Genomic DNA, 22,779 nt, shown 5'->3' with positions numbered 1-22,779 from the left:
CAGACGCACAACATATCTTAAGAGATAACCTCATCTCATCTTAACCAACACTTGAATTCCTAAAGTGGCAAAAATCCCATGCCTAACTCCAGGATTATTGGCTCTACCTACCATGTTGCCTAGATCTTCCAAGAGCCTTGAACTTCCCACCGATCACCACTAACGAACATCCTAGCACAACCAGTCACAAAAAAGGCAAGGGCCATCGGATCTAAAAAAACAAACATGAAAATAACGAAACACATCACTAGATTCGTGACACCGAACCCTAAACTAGGAAACTCGACCAAACACGGGAAAGGGAAGACACAAATGTTAAAATTGAAAAACCACCAACCGATTAACATAATAGGGGAGGGGGAGGGAAGCCGACGCACGAAACACGGGGGGAGGGGCGACGATGAAACATAACAGGGAATGGGGAAAGGAAGCCCGACAAACACGAAAGGGGAGGGGGAAGGAAGTAACTTGCTGGTGACGAGCCATTGCACGGGCACCTGCAAGGCGGCAGCTAGAGGTGATCATTTTGGCCCGGCCCGACCCGTTTTTTGGCCGGGTTTTGGGCAGAATTTTTTGGCCCGCCCGTATTTTTTTTTTGCTTTGGCGGGCTTTGGACAAGCTAAAAACAACTTTTTCGCCTATTTTTTGGCCCGGCCCGGCCCGTTTCGGCCCGCAAAAGCCCGCTAATTTAGGCCCAAAATAGCGGGCTTTGAACACAAAAATTCGTCCCGCAATTTAGGCCCGGCCCGACCAATGGGCAAATTTTTTTGGCCACGGCCCGGCCCGACCCATGATCACCTCTAGCGGCAGCGGATTGTCACTAACTGACTCGAACTCGAGGGAAGGGGGTGGGGAACCTAAGCTAAGTACTGAAACAGGGGAGGGGGAAACACAAATCTAAGAAACAAGGAATGGAAAACAAAACCAAAAGCAAGGAAGGAAGGTTCATCGGCAACCATGCGCTAGATCGGCCACCAGCGAGCATGCTGGAGCGGCTAATGTTTAAGGTTTCTCCTAGGGTTTTTTGTTGGGGAGCATAGTTTCATTTCTATCTTCTCTTCCTCTTAGTACTGATGCCTTGCCCTTTCACAATAATTACTCTACAATTCTCATAATCCATCCTTTAATGTTCTCCCTCTCTTTAGCCAAAGTCTTCATTAGAAACCCTTAGCTCCCTTTACAACAATGGTCATGACTTATGAATTAATTTTTATCAATCCTTAGACTAGTTGAATTATTATCAATGGAGAAAGTAATTCTAATTGGCTCTTAACTATTTCGCCTATTAAAAGGCCACAAGCTTTACCAATAACCCAATATTTACCTATCCATCGAAATTATTTTCTCTAGTAGTTTATACTTTCTTTTTTTTTAGTTGCAACAATGTTCATTTATAAATGTTTTTATTTAGATGCAATATATCCTTTATTGGTAAAGATTATGGTGCAATTTGACCATTTTATCATCAGTTTACCTACCATACATGCAAAAAGTATGGACAATTAGGTTAAATTTTACTCTCTCTCCTCTTTCCTTAATATTTGTGCAAAAAGACATTTATTGGAACAAAGAAAAAACAGAGGAATTTATAATTCAAGGATTCAAGAGGAGCGAAGAAAGTCTCTAGAAAATAAAGTGCATCTTTGCAGTGGGGATAAAGCATGGAGGATTGTTAACTTTCACCCCCAAATTACTTAAAAATCACCCCAATTTTCCTCTAAAAGTACCATTATACCCTTACTATATTTTTTGATTTTTACTCCAAATTAACTCCTCTAATTCATATTCTCTCTCATCTTCACCATCACCACCGACGATCACCACCGACAAGCAAAAAATTCCGACGAGGTAAATTTTTTTTAAACGAATTCCATAGGCCCAACGTGTGGCGTACACGTTAGCCCCATGGACACAAGGTCTAACCTGAACGCTGTGTCCATGGGGCCAACGTGCATGCCACACATTAAGCCCATGGACACGACGTCCAGGCCAGACGTTGTGTCCATGGGGCCAACATGCAGGGCACACGTTAGCCCCATGGAATTCGTTAAAAAAAAAATTTACCTTGTCGAAAGACATTGTTGTCGTCGGTGGGTTGGAGGTAGCAATTGGTGATTAGTGATTTTAGGTGTTGGTGGAGAGAGAGAGAGAGTTGTAAAAGCAGCCCAAGAGTATAATGGTACATTTACATGGTAGTTAGGACCATTTTATATAATTTTAGGGTGATGAATAGAAGTTCAATAAAGCAGTTGTGGTGACTTGGTGAGGATGAGAAGTCATAGATGAACCGACGACATTGACGAAGAAGGATCCACCAAGCCATTGGTTTATTTTATTTAAGTTCTTTTAGGCAAAAAGTTATTAGTGTTGTCTATTGTTTTGGTTCAAGTCTACATTTTCTTCAAAAATTCATTCCATCACACTGTAACCAAATACTACTTATACATTTTGCATCAATCTAGTCATCCCTTCTCTTCTCCTTGCTTTGTTTCCATTTGAATCTCGTACTATTACAAATAATTTTTGAAAATAACCCGACAGTCTTACCGGATATATTAAACTAGTCACTAAAAGGATTAAACTAGTCACTAATTGGATTAAGAAAATGAGGAGTTAATGGATTAAATCGGCCACTAAATAGATTAAATCGATCACTAAATAGATTAAAGTAATAAAGGAGATCCATTCTCTTCTTACTATTGAGCTTGGGCCGTTGCCTAATCTATATCTATAAAAAAATATATTAAAAGGCGTGTATAAATAAGAAACTGTGCCACGTGGCGCTCTCCCTAGGGAGTTTTAGTTCATGTAATCCATGCACAATAAAAAAATTTAGAAATTGCGTAGTATAGGGTTTGATCCCAAGACCTCAAGTACATATACTGAAGTCTTAACCACTAGACTAAGTTGTATTTAGTGTTATTATTATAAAGTATTTTATTAATAAGTGAAATTTTTTCTTACCCGGGGCAGCCGGGCCTAATAACTACTCTATCTCTATTATATAAGGGAAGAGGGGAGCAATGGTGTCCTCTTTTGAAATGCCTATTTTGCCCCCCTTCCCTTTCTAAATTACAAAAGGAATGTCAAAATCAAAATCCACTAAAAGAAAACTACCGAAAATTAATTTACAACACTCACTCACAAATCACTTAAAAGAAGAAACTTTACAAACTCAATCAATTGAGAAAATCACTTATAAAAATCACACAAATCACTCAAATAATCAGAAATTTATTAAAACTTAAAATTAACATACAAACTAAAACTAATAACCTAGAAGTCAATACATCAAAAAACATTTACAAAAATTTACTTACAAATCACTATTCTCAAGAACCATTCACAATTAATGGTGGGTCATGATAAAAAATAAGGTGTATTTGTAGTGAAATCGAATTTATAAGTTAGACAAGGAAAAAATATTATTTACTTTTTTATAGTGTTTCCTATATATAATGAAACTTTTACATATATTTGGACCTATTTTTTCTATTATATAATAGCGATTAATTATCAGGGTAAAAAGGTTTATGTAAAATATCATTCAAGAATTAAAGTACAAATATCTCTATTATATAAGGGAAGGGGGAGCTATGGTGTCCCGAATAAGAGACTATGTTACCCCCTTCCCATTCTAAATTACAAATTCACTTACAAATCAAAGGGGCTTCAAACAAAAATATCAAAAATATAATTATAACAATCACTCACAAGTCAACTAAAATCATAAAATTGCATAATTTACGTTATGCAAATCATAAGTAAACTTTACAAAAACTTAAAAATTCACTTACAAACTACAACCTATGAAAAAATTGACTTGAAATCAAAGTGTCCACTTTCTTTACAATTTATGAAGTATTGTACTTAATTCAAAAATCAACTAAAAAATTATAATCATAAATAAATTCAATAAAATTTCTATTTTGTTCATAGAATTTAACTTTGAAAAGTAAAAAAAAAAAAAAATGGTGAGAGACTTAAGTGACAGAAACTAAACCAATCAAATTTTGCAACTAAAAACAATTATACTTCGTATGTCTAATGTTCAAATTTTGACTCTTATGCCGAAGAAAATCGAGTTTCTGTTTCGAAAAAAATTCAAGCACGCATCGCGTGCAAAAAAATCTAGTACAAATATATTAAAAGGCGTGCAAAAGAAAACCTATGTGCCAAGTGACACTCTCCTCATTTCTAATGCAAATGTTTTATGTCTACGTGTACTCCTCACTTTTTTAAAAAATGTGTAAGTGCAAGGTATCGAACTCGTGACCTTTGAAATGAAAAGTAAGCTCTTAACCATCAATACACCATGACTTTGTTATCTAATGTTTGAAATAAAATATGATGAAGTCTTGTAATAAATTGTAATTAACTAAAAAGTAAGACTTAAACAAGTATATACATATCTAACACTCTTAGTACGTAACTTACAAGAAAATATTGATGCCATATTCTATTACCACAATTCCTTTTACGATATTGTTTTCAAACTCAAACCTTTCAATTTTTTTTACTTATTACGTCGTAACGTGAAATTTCCAATTTCTTAATGGATAATAAATACGAAAAGCAGCAAAATAAATTATGAAATTTAAAATGATAACATATTTGTTTATTGTAACTGACTAGAGGCATCGCCTGGGCAAAAAAAAACTAGTTAATATATTAAAAGGCATTCCTGAGTAAGGAACGATGCCACGTGGCGCCTTTGCTTGGAGTATTTTATGCTATGTAATTGACATACACTAAAAAACATAGAAAATGCATTATGTAAGATTCGATCCCGAGATCACAAACATATATACTAATTTCTTAACCACTAAACGAAGTGATACATAATGTTATTATTTCAAAGTAAAATATTAACAAATGAAAGATATAATTACCCGATGCGTAGCCCGGGTCTAAAAACTAGTTTTAAATTAAAAATAAACGGTATCTTAGAATACCAAATGTTGTTTTGCGCTCAGGTTATGAATGCTATCTAATTTTTTTTCAAGGCTAACATAATCAATTGAAATTATAAAATAAGATGAACAATACTTTAATTTTTTTGATGATCAGACTTAAGTGGATACACATTTTTTCAATTAGTTGTTAGTTATTGAATTATTAAGCACTAACATTGTTGGTACTTCATTTCTAGATTATAACTAGTGATTATGCCCGGGCTACGCCCCGGCCTCCGGGTAAGAAAAATTTTCATTTATTAATACTATAAATTAAGATGATAACACTAAATGTTATTTGATCTAGTGGTTAAGAGTTTAGTATATGTTCTTGAGGTCTCGGGATCAAAACCTATACTACGCAATTTCTATTTTTTTTTAAATTGTTGTGGATTACATGGAGTAAAACTCCCTTAGGGAGAGTGCCACGTGGCACCGTTTCTTGTTGCGCACGCCTTTTAATATATTATTATAGATGATAATATGATAGTGTTCTTCTTTAAAAAAAAACTATTAATGACGTTGTACCTTTTTTTTTATGATGGGGGCCCGACTTTAATATTAGAACAGGGTCTCTAAAATGTTTAAGATGACATCGGTGTCAATAGTTTCTGAATCTGCTTGTGAAAGCTGATATAAAGGTTTTTACGTTTCCTGCTCAATTTTCTGCTCCTTTTCATTTTATTTTATCTTCTCTTTGGGGTTCTCAACATTTATCATGAAGGTACAAACAACCCAAATATTATCTTTTTGAAAAATATACTCCCTTCATTTCAAAATATTTGATATACTAATCTAAAATAGAAATACCATAATACTTGCACACTTACAAATTTAGCTTTATTTAATATTAAAACTAGTATTTTGGCTCGGGCAATGCATCGACTCAGTACTATTATCAAATATATATTATTCATAAATTTCATAGTTGATTTTATTAACTTTTTGTAATATTATGTCTAGTGCAATATTGGAAAATGGACGTTATGATATAATAAGTTGTTTAAAAAAATAATAAGGAATTGGGGATAAAAACAACAATTTCAATGAAACTATGGTAAGAGAATGTTATTAGCTAATAAAAGTGTTAGATATCAAAAAACTTGTCTATCTCTCTATAATTGCATATAATTATAAGACTTTATTACATTTTACTTTAAAAATTAAGCATTGAAATTGTAACGGATTAGTGATTAAACTCTCATATTTCATTTCAAAGGATATAAACGTCTTTTCATATATATTTGTATAAAAATGTGACGGGGATCATGTTTTTTGGTTTTAAGAGAAGATTTATCCAGTTTTTTCACCAAATAATCCAGCTTTTTTCAAAATTCACCAGATATCCTTAACTTTTAAAAAAAATTCACCAGATACCCCAAATTTTTTTAAAAATGACAAATAATGCCCTTGTTGACTAACGGCGGTTAACTCCGTTAGTCATTAGTGTTGATTAACCCTAATTAACCCTAAAAAACCCTAAAAAACTCTAATTAACCTAAAAATCCTAAAAACCTAACCCCCATCTCTCTCTCCCCCAACAACCCTAGCCCCACCAGCTACAAGCCCCCACCACCCAAACCCCGCTCCCCTTCCCCGCCAGTCGCGCCGCCCCCCCTCCCCTTCCCCTGCAGTCGCGTAGCCCCCTCCCCTCTCCTTTCCCGCCAGTCGCGCCGCCCCTACCCTCCCCTTCCCCTGCAGTCGTGCTGCCCCTACCCTCCCCTTCCCCCACAACCGTCGCGCAACCCCCCTCTTCTCCCCATCCATTCGGACACCTTTCAATCGTTTTTTTTTTCATTTCATAAGGGGTTGGTGGCATTTGCGGGGGAAGGGGAAGGGAGGGGGGTTGTGCGGCGGTTGCAGGGGAGGGGGTTGCGGGGGGTGGGAAAGAGGGAGGGGGTTGTGCGGCGGTTGTAGGGGAAGGGGAGGGGTTGCGAGGGACTCAGGACCGTCTCATAAAATTAGGGGTCCTGTGCTAAATTAAGTTATAAAAATTATTTTTTGGTGAATAGGAAGAGATGGAAAAATCATTAATGGTCTTTTTTTGGAGAATTGAAGGAGAAAGAACACCAATTACAAATTAATCTCTTTATGTTTGCATCCAACATTACACTCTATAAAATTAGAAAGAAATAGTCCGTAATTAGAGTTAGGTTTTTCTCCTCTTTAGGAGGACAACTAATAGAATTGGGCCCTTATATTTTGGGGGCCCTGTGCAGTTGCTCACCCTGCACATGGCCTTAGCCGCCTATGGCGAGGGTGGGGAAAGGGGGAGGGGGGTGTTGCGGGGATGATGGGTGTGGTGGGGGGAAGAGGTGGGGTGGGGGAGGGGTGGTGGGTGGGTGGTGGGGGAAGAGGCGGGGTTGTGAGGGTTAGTTAGGGTTAATTAGGTTGACTTTGGGCTAATTAGGTTGAATTAGGGTAAACTTGTAAATAAATACTAACAGTGACTAACGTCCGTCAAGTTTTGGGGTATCTGGTGAATTTTTTTAAAAGTTAGGGGTATCTGGTGAATTTTGAAAAAAGTTGGGGTATTTGGTAAATAATTTTTTTTGTCAAGGATATTTGGTGAAAACACCGAAGATTTATCCATACTTCTTGTGTTCTCCTTCTTCATTTCTCTAGATTTCTTAAAAATTCTTTATTTTCTCACAGTAGCAAGTAATAAAAGCATTGCCGCCCCCTCTTTCTCCTCTCTCAAACCCTAGGCTTTCCTACCCCTTATTCATCAGTTAGGGACTGTCGTGGATGATTTCATTCATGGTAAGCCTCTTTTTCTCTTTTATTTTTTATTTTTAGTTCTTAATCTTGTTTTGTTGAATAAAGTAGTCTCTTTTCATGAGATTTTTTCCAACCGTATTATGGGGATTTTAGTCTCTGTTATGGAGATCTCCTTCTCCGTTATGGGAGTTGTGAATATGTTTTGTTTGTATTTATGTATGAGAAATTGTTCTTATTGGTTGAAATTCGAGACTCAACATGAAAGTATTGAAATCTCATATGTGGTCAAGATGACACGATTAAGAATGTTCTTCCTAATACATTAGAATAATAGACTTTCTTATCAGTAGCTACTTGATTCAGCAAATACAAGGGTACAATTGCGCTAGATTGGTCAATATGGTTCATTGTAGTTTTTCGAAGACTAATTTGATCTAACCTTGTTTAATTGTATCTTGATTTACCTTAATATCTATTGTAGATACTGTTTGACCTTTAATTAATTAAATTTCTCTTTCAATAAAGAAGTAATAAAAACATACGAGTATATCTCTATTATATAAGGAAAGAGGGGAGCAATGGTGTCCTCTTTTGAAATGGCTATTTTGTCTCCCTTACCTTTTTAAATTACAAAAGGAATGTCAAAATCAAAATCAACACTCAAATAATTAAAACTACAGAAAATTAATTTACAACACTCACTCACAAATCATTCACAAATTACTTAAAAGAAGAAACTTTACAAATCACTATAACAATCACTCACAAGTCAACTAAATAAAATCATAAAACTGCATAATTTACGTTATGCAAATCACTAAAATGAGAAAACTTTACAAAAACTTAAAAATTTACTTACAAACTACAAGCTATGAAAAATTTTACTTAAAATCAAAGTCTTCACTTTCTTTACAATTTATGAAGTACTGTACTTAATTAAAAAATCAACTAAAAAATTATAATATTAGAAATCATAAATAAATTCAATAAAATTTCTATTTTGTTCATATAATTTAACTTTGAAAAGTAAAAAAAACAAAAAACAAAAAGAATGGTGCGAGACTTAAGTGACAGAAACTAAACCAATCAAATTTTGCAATTAAAAACAATTATACTTTGTATGTCTAATGTTCAAATTTTAACTCTTATGCCGAAGAAAATCGAGTTTATGTTTCGGAAAAAATCCAAGCACGCGTGCAAAAACTTCTAGTTTCCCTTTCGGTTTTAACATACTCCCTCCGTTTCATATTAATCTACACACTTTGACATTTTACACTATTCACAAATTGCACTTTGACCCTCGTTTGTGATTTATACGTGAATGAAAATATAGCCATGTGGGATCTTGTTAGATTCGTCTTAGTATGTATTTTATTAATATGCACTTTTTATAATTTTTACAAATATAAAACTAAAGATATATGTCCTCAAAGTTTTACATTGACATGCGTGAAAAGTGTAAGTGTGTAGATTAAAATGAAACAGAGGGAGTATATAGTAATCCCAAATTCGGAACTCATTCCGCAATAGTCTGTACTAGTCTTAGAAAAGTCCCATATATTATAGCCTCTGACTAAGTATTATTAGGAGAAGTTGAGCACTAAAAGTAAGCTTATTCAGAGTTATCCATGGTAGTAAGTTTGACGTTTTGAGGTTACGGAAAGAAATACATTTGGCGGTTATTTGGTTGGATGCGAAAAGTATAATATTCCAATAAGATTTATTTGGTTGGATATAGGAAATCCTGCTTTGATGGAATTGAGAGGTCAGTAAACAGCCTCCTTCATTTGGTAGAAAGTAAACCTTTTCATAGGAAATGAATTGAAGTTGCACTCTCTATAATAACATGAAAAACTCACATCTTAATAGAATAAATATGGAATGTTATTATTGCACACATTTAGATAAAATTACATAGCAAGGCAACCATGCATGAAACTCTCAATAGTTGATTTTACAGGCTACAGCACAACAAAGGCAGGAACAGGAAGCCAAACAACACAAAGATAATGCGAATAGCAAGAACAATAAAACAATCCTCAGACCTCAAGGATCAATTACGAGTAACCGAGTAGGTAATCCCCATGATTGAATACTTGGTCGTGGTGGTTTACGGCTTACAGGTGCCAAAGCCAAACACCTTAAGGCCGTGATCATCGGTTTCCCATTCGACGTCTCTGCAGACAAGATTCTGTTCTGAACAACAGGGTCGGGGGTGAGGAATTGTTGGATCATCAGCACTAAGAATACACGGGTGATCTGGATGATCTTCACAAGTTGTGTCTTCTGCTTTGATAGATATCACTGCCAGTAGTTTGAGATTAAATTAAATTAGTATAGAAGTATATAGGAGTTACTTCAGTATATACATGAACTTATGAAGCATATAAAATGTGAATGGACTAGACAAAAACAATAAGAAAAGGTAAACAAACCTGATGCAACAACGAGTAGGACTACAAGCATGATTTTCTTGCTCTCCATTTTCTTTCTGAATTTGTTTCACAGTCAAATTCACTTCTCAGTAGAATATATATGTAAAGCAGCCAACAGATATTGATGAATTGGTGGATTTCCCCTGTCTCTTTTGTTGTTTGTATTTATACCAAGTGATTCCGAATTATCAATTAATTTACTAGATCAATTTCTCAACTCTCTGTGTTGTTTATTGAACTTTTGCCGGTCCTAATATGTTCCGAATTCTTGCTTGATCCTGATTGGAGAATGCTTCCACAGAAAATACTGATAATTAGTTAGACTCGATCCATGATGTTGATCAATTAACATAATAGAGTAGTTAAGTACTAGGCTTAGATTTGGCCTTCCAGGGGACCATGGTGAAAAAAAAAAATGGTGTTCCTAAGGAGAAGGTTGAAAAACGAACAAGAAATGAGGCCTGCATAGAACTGTAGAAGGGTGTTGTGCATGAAAAGTCGAAGTCTGAGAGAGGGTCTTTTGCAACTTTTGTTCCAAGTGTAGGAGGAATGCCAGGTTGCTTTATATATCATATATGCTATAGATAGATAGTCCCTTTGATTTGTGTGATGTACTGATGTTAACTCGGCGAGCTCATTCTTGCTTCCTCGTCGATTTGGATGGGTGAGCGGTCAGCAGTGCACTAGGTGGGTGGTTGGATGAGAGTGATGAAGGAGTTTGATGTTTGCAGCAGTGTTTCTATCGATAATACTGTTTTAGGAAGTGATATTCGTATGGGAGATTATTGGGTTTATGGAGATGGGCACGATCGTGGGGTTGATAGCACAATGAGCTGTGAGCATATCACACAGCGTTGTACCCTGCGTACATAACCGGGTATGCAACCGTGTATACCTATCATTGCCTAAAGCAAACTCGCGAGGGGCTATGCCTATGCCAATTGCCACACAACACTGTAACAGTTCATGGCACACGAGAACATGCAGTCTTGTGATATTTCATATTTGGAAACACAGCATGTTTGCTGATTTGGATTGGAAAACTATTTGTAGTTTTGTACTCTAATATAATATGATGTTGTTCGAGAATATAAATCTCATATGAATGGGTTGTGAGAGCCTAGAGTGAAATATTGAGTGTTTACGAGCATTAATAAAATAAAATTTAATGATACATGCATGCACAATAGAAAAATAGAGTAATAGTGGGAGTTTATGTATCATCATCTTATACATCGTTCAAAGTTTTAGTGAAGTTCTGGACTTTGGTGACTATGTTCTCAGATTTATGAGTTTAATCTTTATGTTGTCAGATATATATATAATATTATGATCAATGTTGTTTGAAAATATAAATTTCATATGGATGACATAATGAGTAGTGACTTGTGACTTGTGTGAGAGTATAGAGTGAAATTTTGAGTGTTTACGAGCATTAACAAAATAAAACTTAGTGATACAACACTGAAAAATGAGTGTATGTATCATGACTATCATCATCTCATACATTCGTTCACAATTTTAGTGAAATTTAGTACTTTCTTTCAGATTTCTAAGTTTAATCTTTATAAATAAATGAGTTAATCTGAGAATGCATACTTACATGTGAAATGAGAATAGATTTTACACGCTATAACTCTTATGAATTAGTGATGTAACTCCAAAAAATGAATATTAGAAAAAAAAATTCCAAAAAAAAAAAATAATAATTTTGGGCTTAAATGAACAAATGTTATAACTCTAAGCCAATCGTGTGGTTGAGATTATTCATTCTCATTTCTCATGTAAAGAGCATTCTCATGTGATCTTAGCTTTCCCATATATACATATATATATATATATATATATATATATATATATATACATATATATACATATATATATAATATATATTACATATATATATACATATATATACATATTATATACAATATATACATATATATATACATATATATACATATATAATACATATATATACATATATATATACATATATATATATATATATATACATATATATACATATATATATCTACATATATATATATGTATATATATATATATATATATATGTATATATATATATATATATATAATACTCTCGAATTTTCATAAAATCACGAGTTACCCTTGCACTTTTCAAAACATACCAAGTATCCTTCAGTTTCATGCTAATACATCCAAATTCCCTTAATAACTAACGGCGATTAACTCCGTTAGTTATTAATCCTAATTAGCCAGTTTTCTCCATAGTTAACCCTTCTAAACCTAACACCTAACCCCAACCCTAAATCCCTAACTACTCAACCACCACCACCTCCCCCCTCCCCCGCCCCACCCCTTCATCTCGTCCCCCACCTTCGCAACCCAGTAGCCTCCCTCCCACACCCTTGCATCCCAGAGAGAAATCAGAGTTGGAGGAGAAAGAAAAATGTTGGGAGATCGGAAATAAACCGGGGGAGGGGTACAGAAATCGAGGGGGGTGGGGGAGGGGTGCGGAAATCGACGGGGTGAGGCGAGGGGTGCTGAAATATGCGAGGAGTAGGGAGGGGACTGTTGTGGGGATGCAGGAGGTGGGGGAGGGGGTTGGGGGCTGTGGGGTGGGAGAGGGGGGCTGCGAGGATGGGGGGTTGGGTGATGATAGAGTTACGGTTAGTGTTAGGGTTAGAATTAAGTAAGGTGTTAGGGTTTAATCAGGTTAATTAGGGTTAATTAAGATTAAGACTAATGGAGTTAATCGTCATTTGTAATTAAAGGTATTTGGATATATTATCATGAAACTAAGAAGTAACTGGTGTATTTTGAAAAAACAACCATAACTCGTGAATTTTCTGAAAATTTAAAATATTTGGTGAAAAAACAGTATATATTGACATATTCTGTCATCAAAACTGCCACCTACACAATACACCATACGTCATAGCCTCTTTTAATTGTACCTCAAAGGAGTTTGATTTCACATATACTTAATAAGTTAGACTTAATCCAAACGGGTCTTGATAATGTCGTATAAACGACATCTTATGTGTTTAGGATATAATGATATATAGATCGTGAATTCCACTTCTCCACTCATACATAATCATCAAATCTCGTTATGGAGTATCACAACTTGCAATCTACTTTTGAATAGTACTAGATTGCACGTAAATTATATTACGCAACTCCAAATGTCTAATTGTATATCCTTTTTTTAATCGATACATTACGTATTACGCAAGAATTTAGGCAATGTCTTTTTCAACTTTTTTAAAGGGTATTTTTTGATCTATTAAATGTAAAATAATGGAAAAGGTGAAAAAAGTACTTTTTGGTGGAAAAAAAACAAATATAATAGTATTGCTTTTTGGTCGACCATGTACCCCAAATAAAGAAGTTTAAACAATCTATACAAATATATTAAAAGGCGTGCGTGATAATGTATACCGGTCACGTGACACATCTGTTACTCTACTAGAATTGTCCAATGTACATAAGTCATGTCAAGCAACAAAAGTAAAATTAGCTTGCAACAAGATTTAAACTCATGACCTCTTACTATTATACATGACCAAATTACCATCTCAACCAACTTTTAGTCATGCTTTAAGTGTCCACATTATTATATTTATACCTTTTAAATGTTGAGTTTTCCTTAATATATTTTAACGGAAATGGAAAAAAATGCGTATCAAGTTCGAAAAAAATACCAACCCGGAGCAATGTCCGGGCTCAAATACGTGTAATAATTAAAAAGAAACAACCATTTAAGAAAAAAAAAATGTAGCAATTAAAAAAACGAAGGGAGTATAAAAATCTTATTTATATTCAAATGATAATCTACCCCCTTTCTCCTTCCATAAACTTCCATTTCTAGTTTTGACACTATTTATAAGCAAAAAAAATATTTCAATTTTTTTTTCTAATATATCAGAAAATGCATATTCATGTGTGGTCTTGTTTGATTTGTCTCATTGTGTAAATGAAAATCAAACTTTTATCATTTTTACTAATATGTAAGTAAAGATGTTAATGAGACAAAAGGTGCATTGGCAAACGTGAAAAGGAGAATGGAAAGTCTATTAAGGGTTGAACGAAGTAATTACCAAGCTAAGTTTAGTCTATTATAAAGCACACTACTAGAGGTGATCATAGACCGAGCCGGGCTGAGATTTGGTAAAGAAAAGTGGCACATTTTGGGCTACAGCCTCGGGCCGAAATTCTCGCTAATTTGGGCCAGGCCTTAACCTGATTTTTCATATTTAAACCCCCCGTGGCTCAATTTTTTTCCCAAAAAATTGGGCAGGATCGACCGCGAGTTGAAGTTGAAAAATTGTGTCAGAAACCCGCCCAATTTCAGGCCGGGTCGGGTCCACCATATCCATGTTGATCATCTTTAGAGAAAATGTTTCAACATATAGGTTGGAGGTTCAATCCCCACTAACGATACTTTGGTAAAAAGAATCCTCTTATCCTTCCTCCCCCACACAAAGTGTCTAACTCGCTAATCTAGGCAGACTTGATCTGTAAGGAGTTTCAGTCCGTATCTTAAAAAGTAAATACTTCATCCGTTTCACAATAAGTGTGCTGTATAATATGAGCACTATAAGAGAGGGGGGGGGGGTTTGAATTATAGTGAGAGAATAAGCTATACTTTTTGCGGAATTGAAAGTTAACTTGGGAACACACAATAGGAACACGAGAGATTTTAGCGAGGAAAAACTTCCTAGGCCCAATAGGAAGAAACAACCTCGACCAGAAGGGTAATTAACTCAAACTTTCCACTATAATAGGCCAAAAAAACTCTGTTTACAATCCTATTATTTTTCTCTCAAGCCACAACTTAAGTTACTAAACTCAAGTTCCCAACAACAGTTCCCACAACTGTCGTTCCTCTCAAACTTCACTAGAAGTTGCTTTCTCTTTCTCTTGCTTCACTCAAAGCTTCTCACACTTACAAGAGTTCACTCAAACCCTTAACTCAAAAATGCAATTTGTAAGACAATGGAAGAGTAATAACTCGAATAAAGTAAGTATGAATTCTCTTAGGAATGACACAGACTCTTTAGACAACTAAGAATATTTAGCTAAGCCAGACACATAATGTTCTGAGGTTTAGGCGCCTATTTATAGACAATTTAGGCAAGACATAAACTTATCCACTACTTAATCCATTATCCCATGATGTCCATGACTCTAATTAATTAATTAGTTTATATTAAATATTCCTTGAGAAGTAATTAATCCACTTCCTCCACTACTTAACTTAAAACTAAGAAGCAGTAAGTATTACGTGGTTTTAGATACTTGGTGAATAATCAAACTACTTAAATTAATTAAGACTCGGGAAATAATTAACTAAGCCCACTAACCACTAAAAACGTATAGCAGTAGTGTTTAGGCGTGATAACTGATTTCTTGGGGAGTAAATAAAATATTTACTTTAAATAGTTTTTAGGAAAATATCTTTAAAAATAAGTTGATTAAAACGAAAATCATTTTTATATTTAAAAAGAAAATTTTTAAAAACGGAAATATATTTAATTTTGAAAACAAATATTTTAGTTTAATTAAAATATAAAAGATAAGATTTAAAACGTTTTGATATTTATCCTAATTAAATCAGAAAATCAATTTAAATTTTTTCCTAACAAACTAATAACAAACTCCCTAAAATAGTTGATCTAGTCAAAACTAATCTAAAACTTCTAACTAACCTGTTGGGCGCACAATTAATGTTAGGCGCACCACATAGAAGTTATTTGGTGTTCCTAAAGCTGTTTATAAGTCTGTTCCTTAACCTTGTTCCTAACTGTGCCAGTGTCTGTTCCTTTCATGGGAACAGAACTAAGTTCCGTTTGAGAATTCACCACAAATTAAATTGAGCTTTCACTCAACCTTAACAAGAAGATATTAAATACACCCTAATGTATTCTAATATTCACTCCAAGCTTGATACTTCATCATTCGAACATCTTCACTTTGATCTTTGATTAATTCTCCATTTTAATCTTCAATCAAGTATTCTCTTTGCTCGAGAATGAATTACCTAGCATTAACATAAATAAATTACAATATGTCTTTTGTGGTTAAGTCATCTTCAAAACTCAAGGGTCAACAATTTCCCCCTTTTTGAAGATGACAACAAAAGGCATATACAATATAATATGTAAATTAAATAAGTCATATAAAACTCTTTTAACAAAGTAATTCAACTAAGCTAAATTAATTCTAATAGACTTGTTATTTTATTTTTTAACTAACTAAGAAAAAAAACGATTTGAAGTAAACGTGAGAACATGAACCATGACTAGAGAATTATTTACTCTTATTGTCTTTCGCTTTCCCGCTTTGGCATCTTCAAAAATATTATTCCGCGATTTCGAAAAGATGAAATGCATCTATCAAAACACATCACACCACCAAACTTTGTTAGAACCAATTTGGTTATTATAAGCAAATAAAGCATTCAACTCTCAAAACCACAATCCAAGAATATTAACCATTCAAGAGACGCACACATGCAAAAAGATTTCTAAGAAGGAAAAGAAAAGACACAAAATAAAAGTTTTGTTCCCACAATAAGAAAACTAAACTAAGTATAGTGTTTAAGGCTTAGGAGAGGAAGGTTGTTTGACCACTTCTTCCACCACATCATCCAATTTAGTCATCACTTCCTTATGATTTCCGGCAACGGTTTGATCAAGGTTGAGCACGATATCCTCCAAATGCATCAATTTCGTGTTCATCTTTTGGAGGGATGTGGTCATATCACCAAGTTGCTCCATAATCAACTTTTGACCATCCAAAGCTTTGTCAACCTTGCGCATTAATCCTTGCACTAACCCATTCACACCCTTAGCTTCATTTGCAAATTCCATCATAGCTTCCGAGTGACCCATGACCAATGTAAACAAGTAATCCAACCTTCGAGCACGAGCTAAGGTATAAGTAGCACCAATGGTAGGGTTTTGAGATGAAGAAGGTGAGGTGTTAGGAGGATTAGTCGCGGCAGGCTGTTCCTTAAGATTAGGAACAATAGGTTGTTCCTCTGAGATGGGAACAGTTGCTGGTTTCTTTCCTTTGGGAACAGGAGATGGAGGTGATTTGGGAGGAGGAGGGATTGGAGTGTTTTGTGGTTTAAAAGGAGGTGGAGATGCAGTTTTTGGTGGAGATTGTTCCCTAGAAGGAGGAAAGCAAGCATCATAAACTTCTTTAGCAATCACTCTAACTTCATCCTCATCAACACTTTCTTCCTCATCATGCGAAGGAGAGTTTAGAACTTTCAAGTTTCGAACTCTTTGACTAGTTCGAGTAACTCTCTCAACCGGTTTCACCAATTCTTCCCTTTCAACCACCTTCTTCCCTTTTTCTTTTGCTCTTTCATCTCTTTCTTTTTCTTTTTCCAATTTTTTATTTTTCTTTTCTTTTTCTTTTTCGATTTTTTCGGTTTTCTCTTGTTCTTTTTCTTTTTCCTTCTCAACTTCAAGTTCGATTTGTTCATCATCAAAGTCATCTTCTTCCTCATCATCATCCACATTAGCTCTTCCTTTGATCACTTCGCCATTCACAACACACACATTTAAATTGTTCAATGCACGAACATTTAGCAAGTTTCCAGTAGACACACCAATATTTGGAACCGCAGAAATCTGCACAATAAACATAAGTAAAATTTCCGTAACAAGAGCTCCATAACCAACAACAAAACCTTTTTCAATGCAATGACTCATGTGTTAAATCATCAAAGAAGGAAAATTTATGTGTTTATGGGAGGCTAGGCAGTGAATATAAATCAAGTCTAACATGCTAACTTGAGTACGCTTAGAAAGGCGAGGTAAGAGGGCTTTCTTTAGAATGTGGAAGATTATTTTATGGTAAGGAGAAAGAATATTGTGATCAAGAAAGGTAGTGCCTCTTTTTCCATCATATTTCACAATCAATTCATCAAAGTAAATATCAGAAAATGGATAAGAGCCTCGTTGTTTCTTGAAATATACATCGGTTCCCTTCAGCGGAACACCGAATAGAATTCCCAAAAAATCAGCATCAAAATCAACTTGAGTTCCCTTAACAAGAGTAGAACAGTTTCCTTCTTCATCAATTGAAAAGTTTTCACAAAATTCATCCATAAGTTTGGGAATTAGGGTGCGTTCTATTCAACTTATTGGCCCTGAACTTATTGGACCTTATCTGAACTGAACTTATTGAACCTGAACTGAACTTATTGGAACTTATTAAACCTGATTGGACCTGATTCAACTTATTGGACCTGATTGAACCTGATTGGAACTTATTGACCTTATTGAAACTTATTAGACCTTATTGGCCCTGATTGAAACTTATTAGACCTTATTGGACCTGATTGAAACTTATTAGACCTTATTGGACCTGATTGAAACTTATTTGACCTTATTAGACAAAAACATTGACCATGAATAACATAAATATTACCACTAACGTAAATACTACCCCTCAAAATTTTTTATGGAGTAATAATTATTATAATTCGTCCTTTATAAAATAATAATTATTAATTATCTCTTATGATAATTAATTTAACAAAAAGATTTACTATTTATATGTTTGCCTATACATAACTTTCATCACTAGTATATCTAATAGTCTTGTTTTAATTTTATAAAACACTAGTAGAAAATCAAAAATTGATTCAACATTTATTGCTAACAAGTTAAAATTGGCACATATAAAAAATTCTCACTTCACTTTCATTAATGTGAAGATAAGTAGATAGCATTAACATTTATTGCTAACAACTCCTTCCTTCATTTCTTCTCCTTTCTTCTCTTTTCATTTATGTGAATGTACTTGAAGAAAACATGTTATCTCTAGTTATTTAAAAACAAATTGCAAAATATTGTAATTATAATTATTATTATTATTGTTAACATTAATTATTTGACCATGATTATAATATTATTTAATAGCAATATGAATAATCAAATAATAGACAATAATACAAGTATAATACTATAAATTGCGGTACTTTAATAAAAAATTCAAATAATAACATAATCAGCTAATAGCTATATGAATAATAAAATAATAGACATAATACAAATAAATTATAAAATAATAGACATAATACAAATAAATTATAAAATAATAGACATAATACAAATAAATTATAAAATAATAGACATAATACAAATAAATAATAAAATAATAGACACTAATACAAGTATAATACTATATAATCATTGTGGTACTTTAATTAAAATTCTAATAATAACATAATCCGCTAATAGTGATATGAAATTACGAATAACAAAATAATGGACAATAATAGAAATGTTTATTAAACATTGACTATTTGGACCTTATTGGACCTTATTAGACCTGATTGGAACTTATTAAACCTGATTGGAACTTATTGCACCTGATTGGAACTTATTGGACCTTATTAGACCTTATTGGAACTTATTGCACTTATTAGACCTTATTGCAACTTATTTGAACTTATCTGAACTTATCTGAACTTATTGGACCTGAAACTTAATTTTTTAAGTTGAACAGAACGCACCCTTAGACATTATCCATAACAATTTTCGAAAAGGTGTTCCCAACCTTCAAATTTAATCAATTCAAAAAATTGACGAAAATTAACATTTTTACACCAAGAAATATCAATGCATAAACCATGAACATACCGTGTTGCGACAGATTTTCTTTTTGCAACCTTGGTTGTTCCTTTCACAGGAACTGTCGGTTCCCCCTTAATTTTTGAATGTGATTCCTCCACTTCTATTTCCCAAGTTTCTTCAGTTTGTTTCCTCTTTCTCAAGATCCTTTTTTATGGATTGGGAGAGATATCCATGGGAGTTGGAGATTCGGTGTGAGTGGAAGAGGGAGAGGGTTTTTCGGGTTTTTGGTTAGAGAGAGAATGAGAAGTTTGTGAGGTGTTCATGATTTTGGAAGGTTTTCTGTTTTATTTGAGATGAAAAGGTGTAAGTTTTGATTTAGGGGGAAAACTAGGGAGTAATGAAGCAAGATGAAAAGTAAAATAAATTTACTTAACCGTGTATTGTACACGGTTTGAAGAGAGAGAAAAAATAAAGAAAATTAAATAAAGAATTTAAAGATAATATTTCCCAACTAATTTGAGAGATATTAGGAGAGAATGAAGGGATTAGGATCATATTTTTAGGAGAAAAATCTGAACAGAATATTTTTGGATTTTGATTTTGAATTTCGAAAATTCGAAAAAATAAATCCTAGATTTAATACGCTGGGAACAGCGTTAGGGAACCGCGGATGGAAACAACAAGTTTTGCTACTTTGGAACGCAATTAATCATTTACTCCCTTGTCAACTCTTAAGGCATAAAATTATCTTATGAACAATAAGGGGAATATTATTGGACCTTGGTAAGCAGTTTGCAGACATTTTTACTTATACATATGAAATAATCATATAAAGATTGTGATGCATTTTAAACAAATAAAAACATCAAATTTATTTACACATACATAATGCCAAAGAGTCAGACCAATAGGGAGCGAGAAAGATTATAACAATGATTTCAACTTAATCAAGCTAAGTTCAAGTCTCAGTTTTCAAACCTATCTCGATCTAAGGGCTTAGTCAGAATATCAGCAATCTGACATTCAGTTTCACAAAATTCCATTTTAATAAGGCCCTTCTCAACATTATCCTTAAGAAAATGATGCCTAATATGGATATGCTTAACTCTAGAATAATGCACGGGATCTTTAGAAATACTGATTGCACTAGTATTATCATAATAGATGGGAACACAATCAAAGTGAATTCCGTAGTCACGAAGTTGTTGTTTTATCCATAGCATTTGGGAACAACATGTTGCTGCTGCAACATATTCAGCCTCAACTGTAGATAAAGCAACCGTATTTTGCTTCTTGGTGCTCCAAGAAACCAAACTAAGACTAAGGAACTGAACCATACCTGATGTACTCTTTCTTTTGACCAGATCTCCTGCATAGTCAACATCTGCGAATCCTTTCAGTTCAAAGGTATCACTTCTTGAATAAAATAGGCTCAAATCATTTGTTCCACTAGTGGAAAAATGCAGAAGGGCTGCGCTGAAAATGGCCTGTAGGGTTGCGCTTTTTGACAGCAGCCCTTTCAATAGCAGCCCTTCACTTTTCAAGTAGGGCTGCGCTAGTAAAGCGCAGCCCTTCACAATGAAGGGCTGCGCTTTTACTAAAAAGCGCAGCCCTTTTAAGCATGAAGGGTTGCGCTAATTGTTAAAAGCGCAGCCCTTTTGACCCAAAAAAAAATAAATTTTTTTTTTTTTTACATTTTTTTATGTCAAATTGACACAAAATCAATTCTAAACTGATAAAATTATAACAAAAGAGGAGAAACTTATTCACCTTCAATATACAACTCATAACTTGACTAGGCATAAAAGAAAAACACTACTACATCATGAGCATTATGCTTGTTTACATAGCAGCAAACAACACTTACAGTAGACCTATACCCATCACTTTACAAATAAATTATTATAATTAAACAAATAAATTACAAAAAGAAAAATTAAAAAATGATATGAACGAACCAGATCTAAGAAAAATTAAAAATTAAATTACAACAACAATAAATCAAAACAGATTAAACAATAGAAACAGTCTACATTAAAATTCACCATTTTTTATGTCAACAACAATAAATCAAAAAGTTCATCTCAAAACTTTGTACTCCTTAAACCTATGATTGGAAAAAAAAACCAGATCTACCTTCACCCCAAACAAAAACGAAAAAAAAAAACAGATCTAAGAAATAGAAGAAATAAAAAAACTGATCTCAAAACTTGTACTCCTTAAACTTTGTACCCCTTAGTTTCTTCCTTCTTCGTTTCAGTAGAATGCAAGAATCGGGTGGGTTCAGGCGCAGGAGGAACAGTATACCAAGTAATCCACCGCCCAGCTTCTCGGATCTACGCTCTCAAAGTAATTTATGGCAACCACGAAGAGATGGTGCAGCGTCAGATCTGTCGAGAAATCGAGATTCTTCGAGACGTAGACAACCCTAACGTAGTCAAATGTTTTGATATGTTCGACCACAACGGTGAGATCCAAGTACATTGTGAACAGCGTTTGTGAGAGAGAGAGTAGCGTTTGTGAGAGAGGAGAGAGGGCAGCGTTTTTTGTGAGAGAGGAGAGAGAGCAGCGTTTGTGAGAGAGGAGAGAGAGAATGAGGGAGGGAGGGAGGCAGCGTGAGAATGAGGGAGGGAAAATGGCCCGCTTATTAACTTTACAACCCTAATGCCACTTCTTTTCAAATAAAATAAAAAAAAACCCATAAAGGGCTGCGCTTGTCTAAAAAACGCAGCCCTTCTAAAGGGCTACGTTTTTTAGACAAGCGCAGCCCTTCTTACGGTAAGAAGGGTTGTGCTTTTTTTAAAAGCGTAGCCCTACTAAGTGAAGGGCTGAGCTTTTCTTCAAAAGCGCAGCCCTTTTGTTATGTAGGGCTGCACTTTTGAAGCCTCCAAACCATACTTTTTCAGCAGTTCCTTTATATACTTTTGTTGATGGATGTAGATTCCTTCTTCTGTTTGCTTGATTTGCAACCCCAAGAAGAAGTTGAGTTCACCCATCATGCTCATTTCGAATTCTTTACTCATGAGATTAGCAAAGTCCTTGCACAAAGATTCATTAGTGGCACCAAATATAATATCATCA

Source organism: Beta vulgaris, chromosome 2 (assembly GCF_026745355.1).
Source record: "Beta vulgaris subsp. vulgaris cultivar EL10 chromosome 2, EL10.2, whole genome shotgun sequence".
Taxonomy (NCBI): Eukaryota; Viridiplantae; Streptophyta; class Magnoliopsida; order Caryophyllales; family Amaranthaceae; genus Beta; species Beta vulgaris.
This window is presented reverse-complemented; position numbering follows the sequence as displayed.